The sequence below is a fragment of the Protopterus annectens genome, chromosome 7.part1 (assembly GCF_019279795.1).
Source record: "Protopterus annectens isolate FY-2018-M chromosome 7.part1, PAN1.0, whole genome shotgun sequence".
Taxonomy (NCBI): domain Eukaryota; kingdom Metazoa; phylum Chordata; order Ceratodontiformes; family Protopteridae; genus Protopterus; species Protopterus annectens.
Genome location: NC_056740.1, coordinates 209,616,372 through 209,633,051, shown reverse-complemented (window position 1 = coordinate 209,633,051; position 16,680 = coordinate 209,616,372). Strand labels below are relative to the sequence as shown.

Sequence of the window (16,680 nt, the reverse complement as noted above, 5' to 3'; positions counted from 1 at the left end):
TGCAAAATGTATGCCTCCTGCAAGCCTGCTACCAAGGACGTACCAAGCAGCACTCTGTCACCATTAAGAACTACTCTCACTTGATCACAAACAGACGGCATCCCAGCAGCTCTGGAATCTTCTAACAGGACACCCGCTAACATAGTTGGACCTGAGAATGACGGGGCCGGACTAGGAAACAATAAAAAGCCAATTTTCCTACCCAAACACAAGGCAGAATGAGAGAATCTAACTAGACCCAGAAGGGGGATGCCAAAAGACACTAAGAGTAAAGACAATCCAATTCCACTTTAAAGAATCAGTGCTACTGAAGGCTGTTAACTACATATGTAAATGTCAGCATATGACAAGGTGCAGCCAACAACAGGAACTTCCAAAGCAAAGAGACAGGCCTCAAAACTGTCCCTACTGATCTGATAACTCAGCATGAAGAGGAAAAAGATGCAGTCCTCCCCAAATATGGAGACAGTTTGTCAGTGGGATATCCCACTCCTTGAGACCTGCCCTAAATGAATCTACACAACCAGCACTCCTACTTGGATGGGACCAGTGGCAGCTTCATGAGGCTGATTACAGGATCACATCACCATAATGACAAAAAACAAGACCACCAACTTGAGAGCTTGAGACTTCTGCATAGAAAAGGAAGGCTCACAGAAAGTGGTGGGGGCAGACACAGTCCCCCTGCCCTCTTTCCCAACAGCAGGACTTCTACATCAAGCCACAGAGGTTGGCAACAGTGTAAAATCAATACAAGCCCACAAGTACTTAAGCTAGAAAGACAGCCTAGGTAGGGCTACAATGAAAGAGCTCCTCACATTGGCATTGGCCCACATATGAAGGAGGAATGACACAGATCAAAGGAAGGAAGAAAGAAATAGCCCCGTGTTCCTGTTTGGAAAATATTTCTATGACATAAAAGCCAATATAAACAGACTATCACTAACCAGGTTTGCTGACGACTGCAAACTTGCAGAAGTTATCAAATCACTTTGATACTCAAATTCATTGGCTATGGCTAGACCAAATAAATGTTTGGTATATTAAAAATACACATACCCTCAACATCAGGAAATGCAGAGCATAGTTTCCTTTGTCATATCTAGCATCACTACTGATTACAACATAAATGGCATACCTCAAATTTGGTAGAGTCATCAGGGGCTTGGGCACACATATTGATAAAAGACTCTCCTTTGATAACCACATTTGCATAACCTGTCCTTTGTGGTATCTCTTCAAGCTTCAAAGAAGTTACAGTGCCACTTTATTCCTCCCTTAGTAAGCTTATCAGTAAATATAATGCAACCTTCAGCATGTATATTAAGCACTAAATCAGTCTGACATCTCAGTGTTTTCTCACCATCTCTGGTCTCAGTACCCTTACCTACTCTGTGTCACACATGCCATGTCCCTCTACTCAGTGTCATACAGACTCCTGAGGGGTGATCTCTGCTTTGCTTTCAGTGCTATGAATGACCCAGCAGTCTCTTTCACATAAAGAGAATCGGTGCTACAGCAGACACCCATTCTAGAAACCTAAGCATTTACTATGACATCAACAACACTAGATGGCATGACAGATACTGAACTCAAAGCGTCTAGCTTCTGAAATAGGTTGCCCTTACATATCAAGCAGAGTATTTCCTTAGCAACTTTTAAAAGAAAGATGGATGAATGGATGGGTGATTCTAATTTTCACTACGGTGAGTCTCTCTTTCTATGGCTTAATATAACATCAGTACTGATATTTTCCACTTGAATCAACATAAATGCTATTTCAGTCTCCTACACTTTACCTAGTAAATTATTTTGCTCAAGCACTTTTTGACAAATTCCCTCACCTTATTTTCCCTATGAAGCTTCTACAATCCTTTCACTAATTCTTGTACTCATTACTCAAAAAAGAAGTTAAGTACTCACCGTAACGTCCCACGTTTGTAGTCCATCTCGCCCTTCATTCTTACACTTGGGTTTGGAGATAAACCTCGGCTCTGACTCGGCAGTTCAGAGCTAAACCTCGGCTCTGACTCGGCAGTTCTCTAGCTCAAAGACTTCTGGTTGGCTCGTGGCAAGGAGGTATCCCACAATGCACCGCTGACATATCCCAGATCTTGTTTGCTGCAAGTAGTAAATACATAGAGACAAAGAACAAACCATGTAGAAAGGTCTCATCATAGAGATAAGGCAATAGTCACAATTCCTCCAGGTCATCAAAGGAGGGGGTAGGAGGATGGGATAGTAAGAATGAAGGGCGAGATGGACTACAAACATGGAACGTTATGGTGAGTACATAACTTCTTTATGTTCTGCAGTCCTATCTCGCCTTCATTGGGACAGCATCCATTGCACCTTTATCTTGGGTGGCTCACAGGAAAATGCTCCTAAGTACTGTGGAACCAAAGGAAGATCTGTTCCTGGAAGCCACATCCAATTTGTAGTGAGTTATGAATGCATGAGGTGTAGCTCATGTTGCTGCTCCACAAATGTTATCCATTGGAATCTTTGCCTAAAAAGCTACCGAAATAGAAACAGATCTGATAGAGTGAGCTTTCACCTTGAAGGGAACATCTTTGCCACTGGACGTATAAATGAAAGAAATGCAGCTTAAACTCGCAATTGTCTATGAACGTCAAGCTGGTGAAATTTGCACTCTGCCTTGTCAGAAAAATTAGGGAAAAAAACAGGTAGTTCAATGGATTGATTAATATTGACCTGAGAAGAAACTTTAGGAACAAATGAAGGGTTGGTCCGTAAAGAAACCCTATCTATGTGAAATACCAAATAAGGGGGCTTAATAGAGAAGGCTTGCAGTTCTGAGACCCTCCTTGCAGATGTAATGGCCACTAAAAATATGTTTTTTAATAAAGGAATTTGAGGTCACAAGTTGCTGAAGGTTCAAAGAGATGCAAAGTAAGTTTTTGAAGTACAAAATTCAAATCAAAATTCAAATCCCAGGGTGCCACAGAGTCCATAACTGGGGGTCGTAATAATGTGGCTCCTTTAAGGAAAGCTCTACACAATCTATGTGCCATAAGGTTAGGATCATTAGCCAAATGAAAGGTAGAAATAGCTGCCAGCTGAACCCTAATAAAACCACAAAAATAGGTGTGGACCTCTTGGGTTTTCGATCCTGAGTGATGCCTGCCCGGAGGGAAGGAATAACCAATTTTACAAAGCCTTTCGCTCTTGATCCTAAATGGTGAACAGATTTCCACGTGTAGTCGGTGGTGCAGCTAGCTCTAAAAAGAGCTGCTTTACCCTGTGGGCAGCTGGAGCTCTATATAGAGCTGTTACAACATATAAATCCTAATAGTGACAGCGGCTGAACCTTGATGGAACAACTGTGTAAGAAACTCCAAAATGGCAGAGATGGGAGCTGTATAGGGATCAAGGTTTCCTTCATGAGCCCAGAAGGAAAACATTTTCCACTTACTGGCGTAAATCTTTCTAGTTGAATGTTTGTGAGAAGATGTCATGATATGTACAACATCAGGAGAAAAGTCATGAAGCCTGACTAGGGATGAAATTGGAGCAGGCACACTGTCAAATTGAGGGTGTGGAGATGGAACACCTCTGACATGTGCGTCAGTAGATCTGGCACTGGGTCCAGAGTCCAAGGTTCATCCATTAGGTGAGGTCTGAGGAAGGGTAACCAAATCTGACGAGGCCAGTAAGGAGCAATGAGGATCATTTTGCTTCTCAAGGATCTTGCTTTCTGAATTACCTTTGATATCAGAGGAAATGGTGGGACGGCATAGAGAAGTCGCAAGGGCCAATCGTGAACGAGTGCGTCTAAGGGGATTAGGGTGAAGTAGTTGCTGCATTTGGCATTCAGAGGGGTGGCGAAGAGATTGCAGCAAGGCTGACCCCATCTGCGAAAAATCTGTTCTGCAATGTGTGGATTCAGAGACCACTCGTGAGGCATCAGAATCGCCTTGCTGAGCCTGTCGGCTATCACGTTGGTTTTTCCCTGGAATGTGCATTGCGATCAGAAAACGTTGGGAAGACACTGCCCACTTCCACACTCAAAGAGCCTTTCTGCAAAGGGAATAAAATATGGTCCCTCCTTGTTTATGTACCATACCACTGACATATTGCCCGAGTAGACCGCAATCGTCCCTAGAGGGAGAAAGCTGTGAAGTGCTTGCAACACCAGAAGCACTGCTGTCATCTCCAAGACGTTGATATGCAAATGGGCCTCATGTTCCTGCCACGTGCCTTGGACTGTTCTCCCTAGATAATGCCCCTTCCACCCTATCTGGGAGGCATCTGTGGTCATGGTGGCGACAGGGGGAGACGGAACAAATTGTCTGCCTGTGGTCAGACGGCTGGACTGAGTCCACCATTGAAGATCCTGTTTGCACGATTCTGTTATCAGGATGGGGTGAGAAAGAGGTAGTTGCTTCAGCGACTATTGGGCAAAAAGTAACCACTGCAGAACCCTCATGTGCAGTCTGGCTAATGGGACTAATGTTACTGTAGAGACCACCATCCCTAACAATTTGAGCACCGTCTTTGCTTTTGCTTTCCGCTGTGGAAGTAGACTCCAAATTTGCTGTCTGAGATTCTGGAGTCTCTCTACAGGGATGTAAGCCCTCATTGTGATGGTATTTATTTCGGTGCCAATGAAATTCACATGCTGAGAGGGTGACAATGCAGATTTTTGCCAGTTTATTGTAATCTCTAGCTGCAAGCAAGCTGCAAGGGGGATGCCAAAAGACACTAAGAGTAAAGACAATCCAATTCCACTTTAAAGAATCAGTGCTACTGAAGGCTGTCAACTACATATGTAAATGTCAGCATATGACAAGGTGCAGCCAACAACAAAAACTTCCAAAGCAAAGAGACAGACCTCAAAACTGTCCCTACTGATCTGATAACTCAGCATGAAGAGGAAAAAGATGCAGTCCTCCCCAAATATGGAGACAGTTTGTCAGTGGGATATCCCACTCCTAGAGACCTGCCCTAAATGAATCTACACAACCAGCACTCCTACTTGGATGGGACCAGTGGCAGCTTCATGAGGCCGATTACAGGATCACATCACCATAATGAGAAAAAACAAGACCACCAACTTGAGAGCTTGAGACTTCTGCATAGAAAAGGAAGGCTCACAGAAAGTGGTGGGGGCAGACACAGTCCCCATGCCCTCTTTCCCAACACCAGGACTTCTACATCAAGCCACAGAGGTTGGCACCAGTGTAAAATCAATACAAGCCCACAAGTACTTAAGCTAGAAAGACAGCCTAGGTAGGGCTACAATGAAAGAGCTCCTCACATTGGCATTGGCCCACATATGAAGGAGGAATGACACAGATCAAAGGAAGGAAGAAAGAAATAGCCCCGTGTTCCTGTTTGGAAAATATTTCTATGACATAAAAGCCAATATAAACGGACTATCACTAACCAGGTTTGCTGACGACTGCAAACTTGCAGAAGTTATCAAATCACTTTGATACTCAAATTTATTGGCTATGGCTAGACCAAATAAATGTTTGGTATATTAAAAATGCACATACCCTCAACATCAGGAAATGCAGAGCATAGTTTCCTTTGTCATATCTAGCATCACTACTGATTACAACATAAATGGCATACCTCAAATTTGATAGAGTCATCAGGGGCTTGGGCACACATATTGATAAAAGACTCTCCTTTGATAACCACATTTGCATAAACTGTCCTTTGTGGTATCTCTTCAAGCTCCAAAGAAGTTACAGTGCCACTTTATTCCTCCCTTAGTAAGCTTATCAGTAAATATAATGCAACCTTCAGCATGTATATTAAGCACTAAATCAGTCTGACATCTCAGTGTTTTCTCACCATCTCTCGTCTCAGTACCCTTACCTACTCTGTGTCACACATGCCATGTCCCTCTACTCAGTGTCATACAGACGCCTGAGGGGTGATCTCTGCTTTGCTTTCAGTGCTATGAATGACCCAGCAGTCTTTGAACTCTTTCACATAAACAGAATCGGTGCTACAGCAGACACCCATTCTAGAAACATAACCATTTACTATGACATCAGCAACACTAGGTGGCATAACAGATACTGAACTCAAAGCGTCTAGCTTCTGAAATAGGTTGTCCTTACATATCAAGCAGAGTATTTCCTTAGCAACTTTTAAAAGAAAGATGGATGAATGGATGGGTGACTAATTTTCACTACGGTGAAAGTCTCTCTTTCTATGGCTTAATATAACATCAGTACTGATATTTTCCACTTGAATCAACATAAATGCTATTTCAGTCTCCTACACTTTACCTAGTAAATTATTTTGCTCAAGCACTTTTTGACAAATTCCCTCACCTTATTTTCCCTATGAAGCTTCTACAACCCTTTCACTAATTCTTGTACTCATTACTCAAAAAATAAGTTATGTACTCACCGTAACGTCCCACGTTTGTAGTCCATCTCGCCCTTCATTCTTACACTTGGGTTCAGAGCTAAACCTCGGCTCTGACTCGGCAGTTCAGAGCTAAACCTCGGCTCTGACTCGGCAGTTCTCTAGCTCAAAGACTTCTGGTTGGCTCGTGGCAAGGAGGTATCCCACAATGCACCGCTGACATATCCCAGATCTTGTTTGTTGCAAGTAGTAAATACATAGAGACAAAGAACAAACCATGTAGAAAGGTCTCAGCATAGAGATAAGGCAATAGTCACAATTCCTCCAGGTCATCAAAGGAGGGGGTAGGAGGATGGGATAGTAAGAATGAAGGGCGAGATGGACTACAAACATGGAACGTTATGGTGAGTACATAACTTTTTTATGTTCTGTAGTCCTATCTCGCCTTCATTCTTATACTTGGGACAGCGTCCCTAGCACCTTTATCTTGGGTGGCTCACAGGAAAATGCTCCTAAGTACTGTGGAACCAAAGGAAGATCTGTTCCTGGAAGCCAAGTCCAATTTGTAGTGAGTTATGAATGTATGAAGTGTGGCCCATGTTGCTGCTCCACAAATGTTATCCATTGGAATCTTTGCTTGAAAAGCTACCGAAAAAGAAACAGATCTGATAGAGTGGGCTTTCACCTTGAAGGGAAGATCTTTGCCACTGGACGTATAAATGAAAGAAATGCAGCTTGAAAACCAGTGTGATAAAGTATTTTTTGAGACTGGTAGGCCCTTCCTTGCATCCAAAAAGAAAATAAACAATTGGTCTGACCTTCTAAAACTCTTAGTTCTATCGAGATAAACTCACAATTGTCTATGAACGTCAAGCTGGTGAAATTTGTACTCTGCCTTGTCAGAAAAATTAGGGAAAAAAACAGGTAGTTCAATGGATTGATTAATACTGACCTGAGAAGAGACTTTAGGAACAAATGAAGGGTTGGTCCGTAAAGAAACCCTATCTCTGTGAAATACCAACTAAGGGGGCTTAATAGAGAGGGCTTGCAGTTCTGAGACCCTCCTTGCAGATGTAATGGCCACTAAAAATATGTTTTTTAATAAAGGAATTTGAGGTCACAAGTTGCTGAAGGTTCAAAGAGATGCAAAGTAAGTTTTTGAAGTACAAAATTCAAATCCCAGGGTTTCACAGAGTCCATAACTGGGGGTCGTAATAATGTGGCTCCTTTAAGGAAAGCTCTACACAATCTATGTGCCATAACGTTAGGATCATTAGCCAAATGAAAGGTAGAAATAGCTGCCAGCTGAACCCTAATAAAACCAGAAAAATAGGTGTGGACCTCTTGGGTTTTCGATCCTGAGTGATGCCTGCCCGGAGGGAAGGAATAACCAATTTTACAAAGCCTTTCACTCTTGATCCTAAATGGTGAACAAATTTCCACGTGTAGTCGGTGGTGGAGCTAGCTCTAAAAAGAGCTGCTTTACCCTGTGGGCAGCTGGAGCTCTATACAGAGCTGTTACAACATGTAAACCCTAATAGTGACAGCGGCTGAACCTTGATGGAACAACTGTGTAAGAAACACCAAAATGGCAGAGATGGGAGCTGTAGAGGGATCAAGGTTTCCTTCATGAGCCCAGAAGGAAAACATTTTCCACTTACTGGCGTACATCTTTCTAGTTGAATGTTTGTGAGAAGATGTCATAATATGTACAACATCAGGAGAAAAGTCATGAAGCCTGACTAGGGATGAAATTGGAGCAGCCACACTGTCAAATTGAGGGTGTGGAGATGGAACACCTCTGACATGTGCGTCAGTAGATCTGGCACTGGGTCCAGAGTCCAAGGTTCATCCATTAGGTGAGGTCTGAGGAAGGGGAACCAAATCTGACGAGGCCAGTAAGGAGCAATGAGGATCATTTTGCTTCCCAAGGATCTTGCTTTTTGAATTACCTTTGATATCAGAGGAAATGGTGGGACGGCATAGAGAAGTCCCAAGGGCCAATCGTGAACGAGTGCGTCTAAGGGGATTAGGGTGAAGTAGTTGCTGCATTTGGCATTCAGAGGGGTGGCGAAGAGATTGCAGCAAGGCTGACCCCATCTGCGAAAAATCTGTTCTGCAATGTGTGGATTCAGAGACCACTTGTGAGGCATCAGAATCACCTTGCTGAGCCTGTCGGCTATCACGTTGGTTTTCCCCTGAATGTGTATTGCGATCAGAAAACGTTGGGAAGACACTGCCCACTTCCACACTCTAAGAGCCTCTCTGCAAAGGGAATAAAATATGGTCCCTCCTTGTTTATGTACCATACCACTGACATATTGTCCGAGTGGATTGCAATCGTCCCTAGAGGGAGAAAGCTGTGAAGTGCTTGCAACACCAGAAGCACTGCTGTCATCTCCAAAACGTTAATATGCAAATGAGCCTCATGTTCCTGCCACGTGCCTTGGACTGTTCTCCCTAGATAATGCCCCTTCCACCCTATCTGGGAGGCATCTGTGGTCACAGTGGCGACAGGGGGAGATGGAATAAATGGTCTGCCTGTGGTCAGATGGCTGGACTGAGTCCACCATTGAAGATCCTGTTTGCACGATTCTGTTATCAGGATGGGGTGAGAAAGAGGTAGTTGCTTCAGCGACCATTGGGCAAAAAGTAACCACTGCAGAACCCTCATGTGCAGTCTGGCTAATGGGACTAATGTTACTGTAGAGACCATCATCCCTAACAATTTGAGCACCGTCTTTGCTTTTGCCTTCTGCCGTGGAAGTAGACTCCAAATTTGCTGTCTGAGATTCTGGAGTCTCTCTACAGGGATGTAAGCCCTCATTGTGACGGTATTTATTTCGGTGCCAATGAAATTCACATGCTGAGAGGGCGACAATGCAGATTTTTGCCAGTTTATTGTAATCTCTAGCTGCAAGCAAGTCATAATGGTGGTGTCCCTGGCCTGTAATAGTAGATGCCTGGTGGTGGAAGTCAGAAACCAGTCGTCCAGGTATGGAAACACTTGGAATCCAAGATGTCTCAAGTGAGCCATTACCACTGCCATGCATTTGGTGAACACCCTGGGGGCTGTGGTGAGACCAAAGGGTAGGCCGCAAAACTGGTAATGACTGTCCCCCAGCCAGAAGCGTAATTGACTCCTTGATGCTCTGTCCATTTTGATGTGGTAGTATGCATCTTGGAGATCTATGGAGTACATCCAAACGTCTTTCCCTAACAATGGAAGTACCGACTGTAAAGTGACCATTCGGAACTTGGACTTCTCTACAGATTTGTTCAATATGCTGAGATCCAAGATGGGTCTCCAGTCCCCTGTTCTTTTTAGCACCAAAAAGAACCTGGAGTAAGTCCCTATTCCTGCTTGGTCTGCGAGGATGGGTTGGATGACTCTCTTAGCGAGCAACATTTGGATTTCTAGACTTGCTGAACCCCTGTGACTGGGTGGAACATCTGGGATTCTTCTGATCCGAGGAGGGGGAAAAGAGAACAGAATACAGTATCCTCTGGTAATTATCCTTAGTACCCACTTGTCCTATGTGATGTTGCACCAGGCTTCTGGGTATAAGGATATACATCCCCCGACTGGCTCCAGAGATGTGCAGTCTGGCCTCCTTTCAGAAGCGCTGGTAGGGACGGCCACGAAAGGAATCACGGTCTCCCTGGTTCTGCGGGCCTCCCCTGCCTCTAGGATGGTGTCTACCATTATTTCCTCCTCCTCTGCCTCTGGAGAAGGAATCATCCTGTCCATCCTGGAAAAATCTCTGCGACTTCTTGAACTACATCTTTCCGCCCCGCTGGGATAGGGTCTAGAAGGAATGGAAAAACGGACTCCCACGGCAGACAGGGTTTTCCCTTCCTGTTCACACCTGGTGAGTGTGTCCTTTACCTTGGATCCAAACAACAAGGATCCATCAAAGGGGGCGTTGGCAAATGTAGACTTAAAGGCCTCTGCAAAGTTACACAAGCGCATCCAGGAGTGTCTTTTAAGAGAAACTCCTGAACCAGCTGCCCTACTCGCTCCATCCGCTGCATAAGATATCAGCTGCATGGAGGAGTTTACGATAGAATTTAAGGTAGACATCTGTGCGTTAAACTTATCAGACTCCACCTCAGATAAGTTACCTTGCAGAGCATCTCACAGCTCTTTCAGGAGATCTCTCTGGAGCCTAGTGAAATGAGACAGGTAGTTCAGTGATCTGAGTGTAAAAGCCGCTGAAGAAAAGATACACTTCCCGTACCTATCCATTGTTCGAGACTCCTTGTTCGGTGGATGGACAGTGGAGGAAGTTTTAGCAAGTTCCTTTTTGGTGGCTGCTGCTGCCACCACCATGGCATCTACTGGCACACCTTTAGTGAGAAAATATTTGTCCTGAGGTGCTGACAAGAACTTATTAGGTCTTCTAGGAACCAGTTCCATAGTATCAGGAGATTCCCACACCTTTTGACTCACTAGATCCAGGAGCTCATCGAAAGGTGGAGACACCCAAGAGGCAGAAGGTTGAGACCCGAAAGCCTTCAGGTACACTGACTCCTCATCAGAAGGGGATGTGGTGGGCCAGCCTCCTCTCTGTTTCAGGATCTCAAGAATATCTTCGAAGGAGATATCATCAGGGGACGACTTGGGGGACCCTTCTGACTCCTCGAGGTCAGTGTCTGATGTAATGGACTCATCGGGGTAGTCAACATGCTTCCTCTTACAAGTTTTCTTCCGAGGGGGCTCCTCAGAAGTATATTCTGGTGAGACCTTGGAAGACTGGGGACCACTCATGGAGGGTTCCTGAGGCTGCGAGTCTCTGCTGTGTTGGGTGAAATAAGGTGCTGAAACTGAAGTCGGCGCTTTAGGGGGAAGAGCGTCTGTGCCCCTAGTTAGAATTGAAGACTCGGACAGAACACTCCTCATCACCTTGAACACCGACCCTCCTGGCTCTGAGGATGCCCCCCGCTCCAAAGGTCCAGAGGCAGTCCTCGGTACCGGGGAGATAGGCTCCGAGGCAGATATAGGGTCTGAACTCAACCGAGCCGAAGCACTGACAGGCAAGCTCTGAACCGAAGAAGATTGGGTCTAAGCATTCCCCTCGGGCCCGACTGGACAGCTTAGGACCCTAGACCCCATGGACGGCATCGAAGGGGTCGAAGCGGATATCAGAACTGAGAGACCAACTGAGGTAGCTAGAACCGACCTTTCCAGACTAAGTGGCACCAACATCCCTGGCTCCGATGTGCTGGAGCTGCTCGGAGGAGGAACAGTGAGAGGGTGTATGGGCTCATTAGGTTCCGGAGCCGATTGGGACGGAGCCAAAAGTAAATCTGCCAGAGTCGATGTCTTGAGGAGTCTGTGCACCACTCTCTCAACGTTCTCATCAGAAAGGCTCCTCGAGGACCTGGTGGATAAAGTGGGGGACCTAGACCGCTGAAAAATAGGCAATCTGAGTGTCGGAGAGACCGGACGAAGTTCAACTGATCACTTCCGAGACACAGACTCAGTTATCGGCTCCGAAACTCCAGGAACCAAAACTGATAGTTCCATATCAGTAACCTCTGTCGGCACTGAAACCAGTGGAGCCGAAGAGGAAGTAGTCAATTTGGCAATTTTGCCTGGCAACTCTGACAACACCGAGTGCGTGGGAGACTGCCTTTTTGTGGATTTAACTTTGTCTTTTTTAGAAGATGGTGACTTAGAGCTAGAGGAGGAAGAAGAAGCCAACTCATCCTCAAAAGAATGGTTTAACAGGTCTTTCAAAATTTGTTTGTTCTTTCTCTCTTGAAGGACTTGAAGACTAAAAGCATGGCAAAAGGGCAAGACTCTTGAAGGTGAATAGCACCTAAGCAGTAGACACAAATAGTATGCCCATCTGTCAGGGGCTTTTTTGGGGTGCACTTAGTACATTGTTTAAAGCCAGAAGGCTTGTGGTCCCTTGTATCTTTAGACATATACGTACAATTACAAACACCAATGCCAGAAAACAAAAAAAAAACAAACCTCTAAATTAAATGGTTAGTCTTGTGGAAACAAGTCAGACAGAGGACTAGGTCCTTTAATTTAAATGGTCCTAGCCCTAGGACAAGAAAAAAGAAGTAACGGACAGAGGACTAGGTCCTCTAACTTAAAACGGGCCTAGCCCTGAAAGAACACGAGCAACAGAACCAAGGACTAGGTCCTCTAACTTAAATGGGCCTAGCCCTTGGTGAAAATAAGTTTAGAAGAGAAACAACAATTAGACAACCCAAACAGCAAGAGAACAAGAGCGATGAAGGGATACACAACAATTGACCTACAGTAGAATGGCCAATCAACAACAGCAAAAACAGAGCAAACAATGCCACAAAATGCCTAAAACAGACATTGGACTATAAATGATCACTAAGTAAGTTGAATACAACTCTAGTTTAAGTAATAAATTGAATAGCAAGTAGAAATAAATTTCACTTAACCACGGCCAAGAAGAAGCACGTCTGAGCTCAAAGAGCAGTAAACAAGGTATGGGATATGTCAGCAGTGCATTATGGGATACCTCCTTGCCAGGAGCCAACCAGAAGTCTTTGAGCTAGGGAACTGCTGAGTTGGAGCCGAGGTTTGGCTCCAAACCCAAGTGTAAGAATGAAGGCGAGATAGGACTACAGAACATCATATATTTCTCTCTCACTAAAAAATTATCCATCATTCAGTGTCTTAACTTAATATAAAAAGCATAGCAGCTTGTATAAAATCTGTTACAGGTAACTACTTTCCACATCAAATGTACTATATGAACCTGTCATTTATCAATCTGTACAGAATGCATTCTATCAGCCCTGTATTGTATTGTAACTTGTGAACACAAATATTATTTACTCTGCATAATTGTTCTGAAAACAAAATTGTTCTTTAAAATGAAGCTATTAATTATAAACGTTATGTAATGGAGCTTTTCTCCCCAGGCTTATGCTGAAATGGGTTATGTCCAATTAAACTTTTCCAGTCAGCTAAGACAATAAATATATATAATATCTGCATAAATAAATAATGAAGGATACTGTTCTCACTCATACTAGGTGATGTGGTTGATCTTCCTGATGGTCTCCTTTGGCCATAAGCTTACTAAGAACTTCACATTTGGAACAAAGGATGCAAAATGGGGAGGGCAGAAACTCCCCCCTTTAGAGTCATCCACCTGCAAAATAGATGAAAAGAGGCTCTTTTGGATGGGAAGGAAAGCAAATAAGAAGTGCAGACTGTCCAGGCTCACAGAATTGAACATCCAGAAAAGGCTGACTCACCAATGGTAAGCAGTAACTAACAAAGTGCAAGGTCTAACGCTTGAAAAGGAAAATACAGGCAGAAGGTACCTCCATAAAAAGAGTATCTACAGAAACTCAAGAAGTCTCAATGGACAGGACTACTCTACTCCATTACAGAAGATTCATTGATTAGAGGGTCACTTTATTCAAGTGACTGCCTGCTGCAAGTACTTGCACAACTCTGGACTGAGGTCCTGCAAGACATCTTCCCTAACTGGGTATAGCAGCCCTAGACAGAAATAAATCTCAGGGGATGGGGGTAGGCTAACACCCTGAGGATGCCCTTCACCTTCCCAGGAGTTGCAGAAGAGCCACAAACCATGTGAATGGCAGCACTGAAAAGGAAGTGAAAACACAGTCTATCTTCTAGGGAAAGGAATGGCTTATCCACCTGATGAGCCTGCACTCTGGCTTCTCCAAAAGAACCATAGATGAGTTAAAGAATAACAGCAGAATGGACTGTGACTTCCAAAAGAACCATTTCCTTGCACCACTAGCATTCAGGAGGATTTGTCAGAGCAGATCCCCAAGAAGCTGTTCTCTACCACCCCCAGACAAACAAGCTCCTAGCTACTAGGGTGGTGGAACCAGACAGATACACTTAAGAATGACCTGCCCAATACAGGACACGGTTAGGTGTGGAAGTCCTGAACCTACACCTTGGATATTTACAGGGCCTCCTCTTCTTCCTGAAAGAATAAGAAGTTAAAGGTTCATAGTTTTGGTGTACAAATGTAAAGCTTTTTGATCACTCAGGAGCTTGATGCACTGGATCCCATGTTGGAACTTACATGTGCCCATGAAATCATCCAGTTCCTTGTTGGACATAGGGACTGATAGGCTGACATAGTTCCTGACAGTGTGGGAGTCTTTAAGATATAATGTTATCCCACTTCTTGGTAAGTTTCATATTAATTTTTATTGAGGCTGAGCTTCTTCTCATGTTCAAGTCACCAAGGGGTTATTTTTAAGCAAGAGGGAGGACCTAATATACTGCATGTCATACATGGGTCATGAAAACAAACGGAAGACATGTAGACTCCACACTGAAGGCACCCTAGCTGAGAATTGAACCAGAGAATCTCTTGCAGTGATGTTTAGTATATGTTTCTCCCAACAGCATTTAATACCATCTCTTTTGGGGATCACAGTGTCTGGTATCGGGCATAAAGTGGGAACTTATCTGTAGTGATCTGCAGTTATTTCTCTTTCCACCACTGGCAAACAGAAGAGGAATCTTTGTACTTTTCTAATTGTATCATATGACATGCAGTTTGCCTTGCATCACATTATCTCATTAAAGCAGGTCTCATCTCATGACAGGAATTCAAGGATTATAAAACATCATCCTTCTCAGAAACCATGACTCCTACACACGGCATCCCCTAGGAAGACAGCCAGGGAAGGGGAAACAAATTCCAATAACAGCAGCTAAATCATATTAGGATGGCTGGATAAGGCATGCAGATGGTCATATGAATGCAAAGGATGGTACTTACTGTAAAGGTGATGAGCTCACACAACCATGCTATCTTAATTAAAATTCACATCTCACTGCAGATAATAAGCACATGGTGTGAAGGAGAGTTGTGCTGTGAATTTTAGAAAATGATTTGCTGTAAAACACTTTTTAACCCATCCTGCTTTTACAGCAGGTATAGCTTCTAGTAACAACATGAACTAAGCTCTCTGTCAAGGTCTCACATATGGCTTGCATCAGAACAAATCTGAAGAATAAATGACCACTGAAGTTGCTGCTCTAGTAGAATGAGGCCATACTACCTTATTCAACTCTGCTATACTATCAGAGAAAAATCATATGCTTTTTTTGGCCTACCCCTCTGACTGTTAAGCCTTATATCCATTCCCAGCAACTCTACTGACCTGTTTATGCTACCACTACTATTGTCAAGATCTGTTCGCCAGTGGTGGAAAAAGAAATAACTGCAGATCACTACCGATAGGTTCCCACTGTATGCCTGACACCAGACATTGTGAGCCCCAAAAGAGAGGGTATTAAATGCTATTGAGAGAAACATATACTAAACATCACTGCAAGAGATTCTGTGGTTCAGTTCTCAGCTAGGGTGCCTTCAGTGTGGAGTCTGCACATCCCCCCTTGTTTTCATGGGTTATCTCTGGATGCTCCAGTTTCCTCCAACAGTCCACAGATATGACGTATGTGGATTGGACACCCTAAATTAGCCTTAGATGCGAGTATTCATGTCTATGTGTGTGTGACTGTTATGGAAGAACATGTGTAGCAGGGCTAGCTACCTGGCAGTGTGAACCCTGGCTCTGGATTATTGTCACTATTGATGTGACATCCTGACCCCATGTAGTAAAATAGGAAAAAGCAGCCTTGGATGGATGGATGGATATACTAATCCAAAAACGGATGTATTTCAGAAAATTCCTCCTTCTCTAAGGAACAGCAATCTCAGAGATAAAAAAAAAATGCAACCCCCCCCCCTAAAAAAAATAAACTGGTTAGTGTGACACACACAGCACTAGCACAAAAATAAACAAAAAAAGTGATAAACTGAAACTTTTGGATTTTCAAAGCTTTGAAGTGTTTCCAGCTGTATTCAGTGTGTTTTCTTGTCAATCTCAGAGTTAGTATATATAAAAGTACTAGGGGTTTGGGGGGTGTAGTCCCCACATCGGGGATGCATGTGGGCTTCCCTCCTGCAAAAACACCTTCAATGTACAATACTGTTACAGCTGTACAATCTTGCTTAATTTTTGGAGTTTCAGGACTCATATTTTCAGTCCAGAAATTCTTATGGGGGTGCCCTAAAACCTACAATAACTACACACATAATTAAATAGGTAGTATTATATATAGCAACTGACTGATGATATCTGCATATTCAGCATTCCATGTGCTAAGTGTATTTTAAAAAAAAACCTTCCACAAATCACTTTAATTGTCTTACTGTTCACTGAAAACAGAACCAGTGTGTTTTCTAGCCTTGCCAGTTCACTGACCTCTTAAGGGGACTGGCACCGTACAAAAGCAGCCCTTATCTCACAGCTAACATGGCT

The 16,680-nt window shown here is 43.8% G+C and overlaps 1 protein-coding gene across 3 annotated transcripts in view; it reads right to left on the bottom strand.

Moving 5' to 3' along the window:
* The window catches only part of ADAL (adenosine deaminase like), a 594,669-nt gene that overhangs the window by 142,601 nt on the left and 435,388 nt on the right, over positions 1 to 16,680 (bottom strand). The window lies entirely within an intron of this gene.